The 13,416-nt window shown below is 39.0% G+C and overlaps 1 protein-coding gene and 1 long non-coding RNA gene across 9 annotated transcripts in view; one reads left to right on the forward strand and one right to left on the reverse strand.

Annotated features, from left to right (window-relative positions):
* The window catches only part of OPCML (opioid binding protein/cell adhesion molecule like), a 1,159,098-nt gene that overhangs the window by 816,877 nt on the left and 328,805 nt on the right, over nt 1-13,416 (forward strand). The gene's annotated exons all lie outside the window — the stretch shown is intronic.
* LOC110741324 lies at nt 3,028-4,872 on the reverse strand. Its single transcript, XR_002517378.2, has 2 exons — nt 4,784-4,872; nt 3,028-3,091 (listed from the first exon to the last, which is right to left on the reverse strand). It is a non-coding gene; the product is annotated as an uncharacterized LOC110741324 (long non-coding RNA).

Below are 13,416 nucleotides of genomic sequence, written 5' to 3' on the forward strand. Positions count from 1 at the left end.
TTGTGGGAGAAGAATCGAGTCATGCCACTTGATGGACACGAGCACAGACCTGCACGTTGAGCTCATGTCTGTATGATTCTCAGGATCATGTTCTTTCTAATATCCTAAAGCATCCAAACTGTTTTCAAGTTTTTAACCTAGGTGTGCTAAGAAAACATTCAGGCGTCTGAGTGGGGAAACTGGTTTACCGATGAGCCTGTTTAGTTTGTTTCAGAGGTAACTGATGATGGAGCATACAGAGTCTCAGAAGACAGAGGTACTGAATTGAAGGCTGGCTGGGTGTGCTCACCTCAATTTGAGAGTCTTTGGAAGTGAGTGCATGAGACAGGATAAGTTCTGTCAGGCTCAGGATATACTGGGTTGCAAACAGCAAAGGCTTCCTTAGGTAATATCACTTATGAGGAATACAGACACCAGGAAAAGGTAAGACAAATAGGATACTGAACCCTCTGTCACCCATGCTGGCACCCAGTGGATGCTGGATTTGAACTTTGAGCTTCACGTCATACTGTCCCTTCATCACATTGCCCTTTCAGCAACCAACTTGAGAGTGAGGATTGGGTGCTGCATATTGTTATATCTCAAATACCTGGCATATCATCTGACACAAAGTAAACATTTAATAAATGTGTGTTGAGAAATTGAACTCGTAAGTGAATCCGTAACTACTTTGGAATAAATACAGATCTCTGGTTGCCAACTTCCCAGGAAATGTTGTAGTTTAGAATTGTGTTCTTGTTTTTATATTGTCTCCCCTTCATGGCTTCTGTTTATTTTTTAAAAATTAAATGGTATGAAAATTAATTTTATTTTGAGAATATTTTAAGAAGTTATGGCCCCACAGAGATATTCTGGCACATTATGAAACAGACTTTGGGAATCACTGACCTAGATACAGTAGCAAGGTGATAGGTGCTACATAAATATAATAAATTATACTGAGAGGGCTCCCCAGGCCTTTCTCTCCTACCAGTGCAGATGGTACAGCAATAGTCTGAAGAAACATTGAAGAATGTCTCAGGGCAGAATAACTTAACACCTTGGGCTGCTTTTTCTACCCATATTCAAATTGTTTTATTTAATACAAAACCCATTCATTCAACAAATATACACTAATGGAGTGTGTTTATTTATGATATGCCAGACAAAAGATGAGGCTCTGAGAAAGTAACAGTGAACCAAGCTTGCCTGGTCTTCCTATTGCCATGAAGCTGATAGCCAAGGGACAGGGGAAGACCAGACTTAATTAAAGGAGCACATAAATAGATACATCATAGATACGTTATTGTTAGTTTCACTCCTTCAGTTAAAATGCAGGTAGTAAGAATAAGTCAGCTCTACTCTTAGCATCTTTTCCTGACTATTTATCCTTTGACACCTGCTTCTTCCTTTTCTTTCTGTACCCTCTGACTCTTCTAAGCACTATGCAAATTTAGAAGTGACAGGTTAGATCCAAATACTGATCAAGTTGTGTGTGTGTGTGTGTGTGTGTATATGTATGTGTGTGTGTGTATATATATATATATATATATTTTTTTTTTTTTGCACAGGGTGGGAGAAATAGATAAACAATAATCAAATAACACCTGCCTTTTTTTATGATTGTACTCCTGTAGTGGAAGTGCAATCTGCTTGTTAAAATAGGTTGAATAAGCAAAAACAAGTCCAAGTGACTGAGCTGTACCAAAACACTGATGAGGTCCAGAGGGGCATTGATTTTGATTGTACTTTAAGACTTAGTACATATTTAATTATGATTATAATGATGATAAGTTAGCTTTGGGCTCTGGTACATTTGAGAGATAACATCATTTAAGAATTCAGAAAATAATATAATGTACACAAATTTTTATCCTCATCTTTCCTTTTCAATCTTCTTATCACATACTCTCTTCCCTTGCCTCCACCCCAACGTACACAAATACACAACATCTTGATCATCTGGCTATCAGCTGGTGGGATTTTCCAGGAGATAATTATTAGGTTGGTATTATGTCCCACCCATGAAATTTTCTGCATCTGCAGCAGTACTTTTCTTGGCTATAGCTGGTTGATTGGTGCCTGTGGGTAGTTCTTTTTCAGACATCACAGCTGTTTACAAAGTTTGTTCCAGAATACTAGTTAGGGAAGAAAAAACTTTTTCTTCTACCCACTTAGGTTCATTGCCTGGGACCTGGCAAATTATACTGACAAAATAAAGACAAAGAGGACAAAAACATAATGTATTTACAAAGGCAGCATGCAAACATGTGGGAAGGAATCCAGTGATAAGGGACAAAAGAGTGCTTAGGACTTGGGATTCTATAACATCTTAACAAAGAATGATAAATGTATAGGAAAGTGACAAGACAGAGGAAAAGAGGATTAGGCTTTTTGGGGTGACAAACTGTGGCGAGATAAATATATGGGGAAAAGTAATTAAAGATACAAGTTATTTCAGTAAGATTTGTTATGTAGATTCTGCTTGGTGTCATTTCTGATCTGATAGGAGTTGAGTTATCTCGGGTTATTAAGTGTCTAAGCCTGCTTTTAGGCAAACGTGCTGGGGTTGGGGGGTGGGAAGCTTTTTTGCTATGTGCTCTTGCTCAACTGTTTTCAGCTCAAAATCATCTCTATGCAAAGTGGCATGTTTTGGATTAGCATATTTTGATCCTCTTCATTAGTAACCCTTCTTGACATTCTCACCTTTCTGAGAGTTCAATACAAGGTTGAAGGTACCACATGCTACTACAGTCTTTGATTAGTTTGGTTTTTAATTAATGTAAAATAGCTGATTTCACTGCAAAATGATGAAGAGGCTTAAAACAAACCACTTTCAATAAAGGATGAGTCTTCTGTTTTCAAAACACCAGGAGCTGTAAGTAACTACAGTATGACAAACAGAGCTCTGATTCTACAGAACCACAGGGAGCTGCCTCCTAACATGGACACTGTAGAAGGAAGTGCAGCCCAAACTGAGAAGTCCATTAGGCTTGTGGAGGACAGGCTATAGGTTCCTCCATGAAGATCACACTTTCACGTTACAAGTTTTATAAGTCACAGGACATTCTTTATAGAATTAGACATTTAGATATTCCTTGGTCACCTCAAGCTGAAAAATAAAATAGCAAGTTTACACTAGTGGAAGATGTATGCACTTGTGTGTATGAGTGAAGCGGGAGGGTATTTAAACTTCTTAGACCAAAGAATGCAGTCTACTCTTCAACAGATAAGCTTGTAAAACTTTATGGCACTTAGGAATTTTCTGGTCCTAAGCATGAAGTACAGGTGATACTATACACTTAAAAGGGTGTACTGCAAAAGAATAGACAGAGTTTTGAGGTTTGGATCCTGGCTTCACTAGTTCTTCATTATTCAAATACAGGTAAGGCACTTAGCTTCTCAGTCCATGTCTCCTTCTCTAAATTGAGAATAGCAATGCTTGCCACTCCAGCACATTGCCTGATCTCAGTGCATGCTCCCTACCTCTTAGCTATGTCCAGAGCAGAGCTATCTAGGTGTCCTACAGAGGGAGAGCTAAGTGTCTGATTAATATTGAGCAGTTAGATGAGGGAAGGGAGACAGTGGAAGACTGCGGGCAATTTATAGAGGTGAAAGATAGGAACACCCCTTGACTTCATTCTGAGCATAGAGATACAAATGACTTTGCTCCAACAAATGCCGCCATTTCCACTTTTGATCTCTAGTTGACCAACTTTCTTTCTTTTCTTTCCAATTTCATTGAATCCCATAGCATCTCAGAGTTTATTCTAAGACTATACCGGAATAAGGAATAAATTTGTCTTGTTGCTGTTTAGAATAACCAAGGACTTTTTTGACACAGTAATTTTGCCCAAGAAAAATTTTCATGAAGAAAAAGTTCAAAAGTAGAAGGAAACTCTCTACACAGCATGATTTTTAATTGGAGAAAAAGTAAAAGTAAAGGTCAGCAATATGGGAATGGCTAAGCAAATTATCCTATATTCATTCAAAGAGCTATTTTAAATAGGAATTATGAACATATAGTGTCACATAAATGATTATAGTAGAATAATTGTTAGGATGGAAATTATAAATTTTTCTTATATTCTAGCTATATAATTATTCTCATTCACATATCCACAAATATTAGCACATATAAGATCTGAGTATATGATGTGTCAAAAAGTTGGGATCATGTGATTTTTCATCTCTATTGTCTTTATAACTGCTATTATATTTGTAAAACAACAAAAACTCTGGGGAATAAGTACTATGGGACAAAAAACTGCAATCTAAGGATTAATCTTTTGCCCTTGAAAAATAAAAGAGGAGAGAGATCTCTCTTTGGAATCTAATTTTACTATACTTTCTATTCTTATTTTTATAAACTTTGACCTCCTTGCAAACCACAAACCTGTAGTTATGGAAGAATCTGGAGACTAGGCAGTCTGTCCTTTTTCTTTTTTTCCAGTCACACTACTAACTACTAACCAGGAGACATCAGTGTCCACATGGAGATAATTCAACACCTTGATTTGAGATGTTCTTTTCATCTCCAAGGAACAAAATCCACTTGACTTTCACCATTCCTGTTCCACAACCACAAACTGTACATTTCATCATCAGGAAATTGTAATAATTATCTATTGCTATATACCAATGACTTTGAAAATTATCATATTGCAATAATGATAATAGTTTCATCATCTCAGTTTCTGCAGGTCAGGCATGCATGAGTGTCTCCGCTGGGTGGTTCCAGCTCTGAGTCTCTCAGGAGGTTGTCGTGAATATATCAAATGGGGCAGTAGTCATAAGGGCTTACCTGGGGCTGAAGGATCTGCTCACTAGTGCTTTGGCAAGTTGGCATTGACCACTGACAGGAGGCTTTAAGTTCATATCATGTGTCCCTCTCTATAAGGCTGTTTGAATGTCCCCATGACATGGCAGTGATCCAAGAAAGAGATCATGGTAGACACTTCAATGTCTTTTATGATGTAATTTCAGGAGGTACCCATTGTCACTTCTGCTGTAGTTCATTGGACACACAAATCAACATAATTCAGTGTGGAAGGGTTCTGTAGTGGGGCATAATTACCAGGAGGCAAGGATGGTTGGGGGCATTTTAGAAGTTGGCCATCACAGTTCACCCTCTGTCCCTTAATGATTCATATTCCTCCAAAACGTAAAATGCACTTACCCACTCCCAAAGCACAGAAAACTTTTACCCCATTACAGCATCTGCTTGGAATTCAGAATCTCATCACTTACATCAGTTCTAGGTGAGGATGATGGTCCTTCAGTGTGCTTCCTTCCATATAGCCTTGAGTAGCTTCTCTTAATCACCAGACCTAAGAACTGAAGAGACAGTTGTTCCTGCTCCCCCCACCCCACACACCTCCACACACACTCTCACACACATTCAACATGTCACAGAGGGACAGGCATAGCATAATCACTATCAATTGTCCCATTCAAAAAAGAGGACAACAGGATGTACATAGGAGTTGCTGGTTCATAATCATTCTGAAATCCAGCAAGTACAAAATCCTTGATTCAGACACAAGGTCGGGGCTGTTTCTCCATGGTTCTTAGCTCTGTCCTCTGGGCTCTTGATTTTACCTTCTCAGTCATCTTTTCTTTCCCCTTAAAGATAGTCTTATTCACAACTGAGTGTTTCTTTTTCCAGCTACTTCTTGTGTGTAGATGTTTGGGCGTCCAAAGATCTCTTTAATTTTTTACCATCTCTGTTTTTTTTCAATCCAATCTGACAGGATACCTGTCAATAAAATTCTTTTGTGGCTGGGCGCAGTGGCTCACGCCTGTAATCCCAGCACTTTGCGAGGCTGAGGTGGGTGGATCACAAGGTCAGGAGTTCGAGACCATTCTGGCTAACACGGTGAAACCCCATTTCTACTAAAAAATGCAAAAAATTAGCCCGGTGTGGTGGCGGGCACCTGTAGTCCCAGCTTCTTGGGAGGCTGAACAGGAGAATGGCGTGAACCCAGGAGGTGAGCTTGCAGTGAGCTGAGATGGCGCTACTGCACTCCAGCCTGGGCAACAGAGTGAGACTCCGTCTCAAAAAAATAAATAAATAAATAAATAAAAATAAAAAACAAAATAAAATAAAATAAAAAATTTGTGAGATGTATAGGTCCCTTGTGAGTACTACTGAGGTTCATTTTATTAGAAGAAAAAATACTCAACGATCTCTTCCAGAGAAGTCTTTGTGTGTCTTGGGTTTCTGCCCTTGGACAAACTTGCAAACTTGTAAGAAGCCACATTGTCTTACTGAATGGTTCTCTGAGGCGCCTACCTAAATCTTTCTGAGATCTTAACAGAAGATTTCACAACTACACTCTCGGTTTAATGTTTAATATCAAGTTTTCCTGATCGTTTCCTAGGTTGTATTTTTTCCCAGAAGCTATTTAAAAATTTTTTTAATATCAATCGCCATCTAGAGCTTCTAGGAATATTCAAAACCATTACGCTCTGGGTCCTTTATATTTAAAAGTGTTTTCTCTAGTTCATCTCTCATTTTAGTATAAAAAACGTGAAAACTTAAGTACGCCTTCAACTCTGCCTGGAAATCTTATCTAGATCCCCTAGTTTGTTAGATTTTCTACTTCTATATGTTGCAGGCAATAGTTTTGCTAAGCTTTCTGCCCCACATAATAGCAATCACCTTTCTTTCAGTTTCTAGTGACATTTTTTTTCACAATTTTGTTTAGGCTTTCTGTAACGTTCATCAATATGCTGTAGCCTTTGCATTATCTGTACTTTATGTTTTTACAGTTGGCAGCACCCCTTTTCTAGGCACCAAATTTTGTATTAATTACTTATTGCTATGTAGCAAATTACTCCCAATTTGTAGTGGATTGAAACCACTATAATGTTTGTCTCATACAAGTTCTGTGGGTCAGAAATTCAAGAATAAGTTAGATGAGTGATTCAGGCTTGAGTTTCTCATGAAGATGCAGTCATGTCTGCATCTTAAGGCATGACTAGAGCTGGAGGATCCACTTCCAAGGTGATTCACTCATATGGCTGGCAACTGACCGCTGGCTATTGGTAGGATGCCTCAATTCCCCACATTGTGGGTTTCTTGGTCGGCTTGAATGATTTCATAACATGGTGTCTGGCTTCCTCCAGAGTGAGTCATTCAAGAAAGACCAAGGTGGAAACTGCAATGCCTTTTATGGTGTTACTGTGGGAGTCGGAAACCATCAAGTCTGACACATTTTACTGGATGCACAGGCCTCTCTGGATTCTGTGTAGGAGGGTTCTACTTAAGAAAGTGGGGATTGCTGTGGAATAGGGGAGGCATCTGGGGGGCTGGCTATCACAAGATTCTTTTTTTTTTTTTTTTGAGATGGAATCTTTCTCTGTCACCCAGGCTGGAGTGCAGTGGCACGATCTCAGCTCACTGCAAGCTCCACCTCCCGGGTTCATGCCATTCTCCTGCCTCAGCCTCCTGAGTAGCTGGGACTACAGGTGCCCGCCACCATGCCCGGCTAATTTTTTTGTATTTTTAGTAGAGACGGGGTTTCACCGTGTTAGCCAGGATGGTCTCGATCTCCTGACCTCATGATGCACCCGCCTAGGCTTCCCAAAGTGCTGGGATTACAGGCTTGAGCCACCGCCCCCGGCCAAGATTCTTTATCTCAAAATCTGAAACTCCATAGCTCCAGCTGGAGTTTCAGCCATATAAGTGAACCACCTTGGAAGTGGATCCTCCAGTTCTAGTCATACCTTCAGATGCAGACATCATGACTGCATGTTCATGAGAAACTCAAGCCTGAACCACTCATCTAACTTATTCTTGCATTTCTGACCCACAATAAATGAATATTCAATAAATCTTCATTTATTGAATATTTACTATATATCAAGAATTATGATAAGTATTTAGATAGGTTATTGTATCTAGTCTTCATAAAAACACTCTGAGATAAATGTTATTATCCTATCATACACATAAGAAAACTGAGTCACATAAAATTTAAGTAATTCACTCAATGTCATACACCTAGGCATGGTAAGGCTGGAATTTAATTTTAATTCAGTGTAATTCAAAATTTTGAGATTTTAACTCTGAATTGATACTGCTTTTGACTGTCTCATATATTCCTTCTCAGTACACCTGCCTTCAACTTTATAGATTTCTAGTCCTGTTTTCTCCCAATCTGTCAGCATCTTCCTGGGCTAGTTTCTTTTCTTGCCCAGCTCATCTCATCTCTTTATCAGCACACCTTGCTCTCTTTTGTAACCTTTGTGTTTTCTACAACAGTTACTACAGTGGATCAATGTGACAGTCAAATTCTTTGTTTCATACCTAGGTTGCTGAGCTCAGGTGAAGAAAATGTCACACATCCTGGATTTGTGCCACTATTAATGTCTCTAGCTCCAGCTGAGCCCCTAAAGGCTGCACAATTATTTCTATCTTTGACCAGATCTCTTTCCCATTCTTAGGATTGCCATTCCAAACCTTCACTTCTCTTCTTGAACCGCATCCTGCCCTTTTCAATCTCAGCAAGTAGAATGATCTTCTAATTCCTCTCAGCTACATACATACATCCAATTTCTTTCCCCCGTTTCTAAATATTATGTGCCTCTTAGCAGACAGGCTCAAACATTCTACTTGTTATTTTAATCTTCTTTTGTTCATCTACTATGGGTCATTGCTATATGAATTATCTCCTTTGTCTTGTATCTATACCTCCCTTCGCCTTCTTACTGCCTGCTATCTCCTTTCCCTTAGTCATGTAGCTTCCATGACTTTAAATATCATTCTGAAAGAAATATCTAGCCAAGGCTTCTATTTTCTTTCTCAGTCACCCATCTTTGTTAAATGTTCACTCCCAGAATTATTTTGTCTTCATGATGATTTTTATATTTTTGTGTGTTTGTAATAATAAAGTAAAACATATCATTGAGATAATGTGAAAAGAAATGAAAATTTATAACAAATAAAAAGCCTTCCACTCACCACCTCCCACTACTCCATCTCATCTTCCAGAGAAACTATCTTTCAATATTTTGTGTTTCTCCTTTTAATCATTCTGCCCTCAAAACCACTACTACTTCTGCGTCCTTTCCTCCTAAGCCCCAGCTACTTGCTTTCTGTTCTTCAAGTAAATTCCGCCAAGGCTGCTTCCATGATGGTCATCAGTAATTTCTAAATACTGAACTCAATGGACACATTTCAGCCTGTGTCATTCACGACTTTTCTGCTTTATTTCGTGCAGTTCAATTGTTCTCTGTCTCCTACTTTCTCATAACCTAACAATCTCTCTTTGTTTGCTGTCCATGTGGGGCCTTTCTTTCAGGTCTCCTTTCTGGACTTCTCTCCCTGGAGCCTCCCCTTACACACTGGGGTTGTAGGGTGCCAGCTTTATTCCTCACTGTTCTCCTTCGTCCTCCCTGAGAATTCATCTTTATCATCATCATTTTAACTACCTTTTCACGATGATGACTGTTATAGCCACATCTCCAGTGCAGACCTCTCTCCCGAGATGTATTTTGTGGAAATATCTCAAGCAGGAACCTCAGACTCAATACCCTCAAGATAAACCCATCATTCCCTCCCCATTTGCTACTTTGTCTATAACCCCTTTCTCCCTTAACAACACCACAATCTCTCTTAGCAAGTCTTGTCAGAAACCTGGGATTTGTCCACGAATTTTCCTTTCAGTTATCTCCCACTTAGGTGTATGACTTAGTAGTCTTTGGGGACAGTAGATTTTTGTTCTTTAATATTTTTTGAATCATTCACCTCTTTTCCAACTTCTGTAGTAGTGGCTTAATTTAGGTCTTCATTATTTTTGTTCGAACTTTAAAAACACATTCACCTCACTAGTACATCTGCCTATAAACATTCTCCCACCAACCCTTGCTGTTTCTCACCTTACGTCCCCATCTCCTCCAGCAAGTACAGAGCTGACAATTCTCTTTGAACACAGTGTTCTCTTTAAAATAATACGTATTAAATCCATGCATCCATTCTTTTAGTATGTATGGTTCACAATATTATCACACCCTGTAATTTTTCCAACCTCACCTTTCATCCCTCTTTCATATCCCACTACTTCTACCTCTATTTAATAATCCTGATACACCTATTTGCTTTGCATTTCCTACATGCAATTGACAATTGTACTTCTTTTTGCCATTACATACATTGTGTTACCTTTCTAGAAGGCCTTCCTTAGTATCCCGACCCTGTTAGCTGCCTGTTCATCTTCAAGAATCAACACAAAAATTGTAACAGTCTAATTTTCTGGAAAATCTTTTCTTAATTCCCCATCATAGTTAGATGCCCCTCTATGGACTAAAACAACACACTCCAATCATTGCAAGCCTAACGTGAAGACCCATAACCTTACAATGGCCTCACAATGCACCCAGAACGTAGTGGGTGAATTATATAAATGTGCCGATTTTAGTGGATGAGTTAACATACATAGATGTTACTCAACTTTCAATCATAGACTGGCTTATCTTTTGTAGTCTGTAGGGCAGTACACTGGTGCACATTTCTTTGTCTTAGTCTTATCTAAGAGAACCAAGCTTTATAACTCTTTAGACTAAAGGTGACTTGGATTGGCATCACCACCAGATTTATTAGGAGTGTTACACCTTTCTAGTAATTTTGGGGGTCTGTTTGGTTTGGGTCCATGTTCATTCCTAAACCACTCATTGTCCTGACTTTCTTGGGTCCTATGCTGGTTTTTGAGTCTTTAGATTTGTGCTGCCAATGCAGTGGCCACTACACATGAGTGACTAGTAAATTTAAATATACATTAATTAAAATTAAACATTTACTTTCTTAATCACCCTATCCATAGTTCAAAAATCCAACAACCACATATACCCCACTGGACAGGACAGTTGATGGAACATTTCATCATCACAGAAAGCTCTCCTGAACTGCATAGCTCTAGATTCAAACAATAATAACAAAGCAGACAAAACAAACTAATGAAAAAACATACCTTTTTCTTACATAAAGGGCTATTTTTCTAGGTTCAAGACTATCCTGAGCTGATCCTTCCAAATCCTTTCTTCACATGTTCAGTTTGCCAGACTGATATTCACCAGCTGATTTTCTTTCTAAAAATACAGGCTTCATGTGATGTTATAAGCCAGCTTTGGGATTTAGTTTAATCTTCTTGGTGGCCAACTGGGGTCTTGGTGGTCAAGCAGATTTTAACCACTTTCTGTCCACACCTTGCTCCTGTCTTAATTTGGGCTGAAGGACACTCACATTTCCAGCTGATTTATGAAGCAGAGATTATGTCTGCTTTTGAGGCCAGTAAACATTCTAACATTCCCTGGTCCAGGTTATCAGAACAGCTCTCTTCCACAGAGAATTGTCCCTTTGACAGTTTATCACTCAGGTGCTTCCCCAGGGGGTTATCATCCTGAGTTCCATCACCACATTTTTGTACTATCAAAATTACGTTATATTAGAGAAGAAAATAATTGACATTGTATTTATCCAGAGAGGATCAGAGCTATTTTCCCACACCTGCTATACTTCATTTCTTTTTAGAGTATTTTAGCCAATTATGCCTTTTTATTAAGAGAAGATTATTTGTTGTGTCTTTATTTTGTGGTTGTTTCCACTATAGTGAAGGTAATTAATATGATGACATGGTCTTAAAGAATGTCTAGTGTATGGATTGATTGGTGTTATTTATTAATCTTTATTTTAAATAGTCAACTGCACTTGGCACCTGTTGTACGTTTAGTTAGGTTGCATAGAAGTCTCTACTGAAAATACAAAAAATTAGCTGGGTGTGGAGGCGGGTGCCTGTAATCCCAGCTACTCAGGAGGCTGAGGCAGATAATTCCTTGAACCCAGGAGGCGGAGGGTTCAGTGAGCTGAGATTGTGCCACTGCACTCCAGCCTGGGTGACAGAGCGAGACTCTGTCTCAAAAAAAAAAAAAAAAAAAAAAAAAAAGGCACATAGAAAGCTGCATTGGCAAACACAATCCAAACCCTTTTCTCAAGGAACTCAGTTTGTTGTCTTTTTGGTGATGACTCAGATCTTAGTCTGTCCTGGAGAAGCATCCCTTTGGTGCCATGTTAAATAAGTTCTACTTGCCTCTGGTAGAACATCCTGCTCATCCCTTTCATGTGTACCTGGGCTGGCTTCTTCCTTCATGTGTCTCCTGACAACTGCTCTGACTCATCAACCAACAAAGGTGGTCTGATGTTTTCTAACAAACTCCACGCTGTCCTGCAGAAGGCATTTGAATGCAAACCACATGGACTAAGAATGTAATCTAAAGGCCTTAACAGCAGCCTTTTCTCAATCTGGACCCCTTTTGACTGAGTAGATGCAATTGCTACAAAGTCTTTCCCAATGAGAAAATGTGATTAAACTGTGGCTGCTGAACCTCGGATGAGCAAAGGAGACGATGTGCCTGTCAGGGAGTTCCAGAATACACAGCTACTGCAGTAACATTAAGGATCTTTTGACATGCTGTTCCTGACCCAGGTATGACTTATGCTCGAGCTTGACCAGGCCATTTAACCTTTGTCCAACCTTGGAAGTGTGTGTTTGTGTGTGTGTGTGTATAATCTATAATATGAGTGTGTTTGGTTTTTACAGATTCAGGACATCATGAGATAGTGCAGCTGAATGTGCATTTTAAGATTAGTTAAGCGTCCATTCATGAGGGCTTTTTAAAAAGTTGCCTGGGTATGTACAAGGTATGTTGCTTTTACTTGAGCTATACAAGAATGTTGTTATATAAAATCATTGTGCATAATGTGAAACGACAATGAATCCAAGTGAGTCTGCAGAAGGTTCATTTTTACTCTCATTTTCCCTGAGGCTGCTACACTTCTCTCTTCCACCGGTGGCGTTTGAGAAGAGTGCTACTTCTTGACCCCCTAACCAGCATTTCTTTCACATTGAACTTGTTCACTTTCCTTTTCCTTCTGCTTTTATTTTATCTCCTCCTTGTTCTTCTCCTCCATCTCCTCATTCTCATCATTGCCTTTCTCCTCCATCTACTTTCTTAATTTTTTTTCATTGGGGCACAGCATTGGGTTGGTAGAAAGAGCACAGGCTTGGCAGTAGTCAAAATTGAATGGGCATCTTCTCAGCTACATATTTAATTTGGGGGAATTTTGTAACCTTTCTGAGTCTGTTTCCTTGTTTCCACATGGCATCAGGAATGTCTACGTTTCAGTATTATTATGATGATTAAATGAGTTCACATGGCCTATTTACATCATAGCACATAAATCCTATTATATTTAATTAATTCAGCAAATATTTAGTAACAACTACTCTATGCCTGGTACTATTTCAGGCACTTAGGTTACAGCAGGAACAAGTTATACCCTGTCACCATGGAGGTTACGTTGAAGTGGGGAGAGAACTTCAAAAACCAAACAAATAAATCACAAGTGAGCAGGTGATAAAAAAAAATACTAGAGAG

The sequence above is a fragment of the Papio anubis genome, chromosome 12 (genome assembly GCF_008728515.1).
Source record: "Papio anubis isolate 15944 chromosome 12, Panubis1.0, whole genome shotgun sequence".
In the NCBI taxonomy this organism is placed as follows: domain Eukaryota; kingdom Metazoa; phylum Chordata; class Mammalia; order Primates; family Cercopithecidae; genus Papio; species Papio anubis.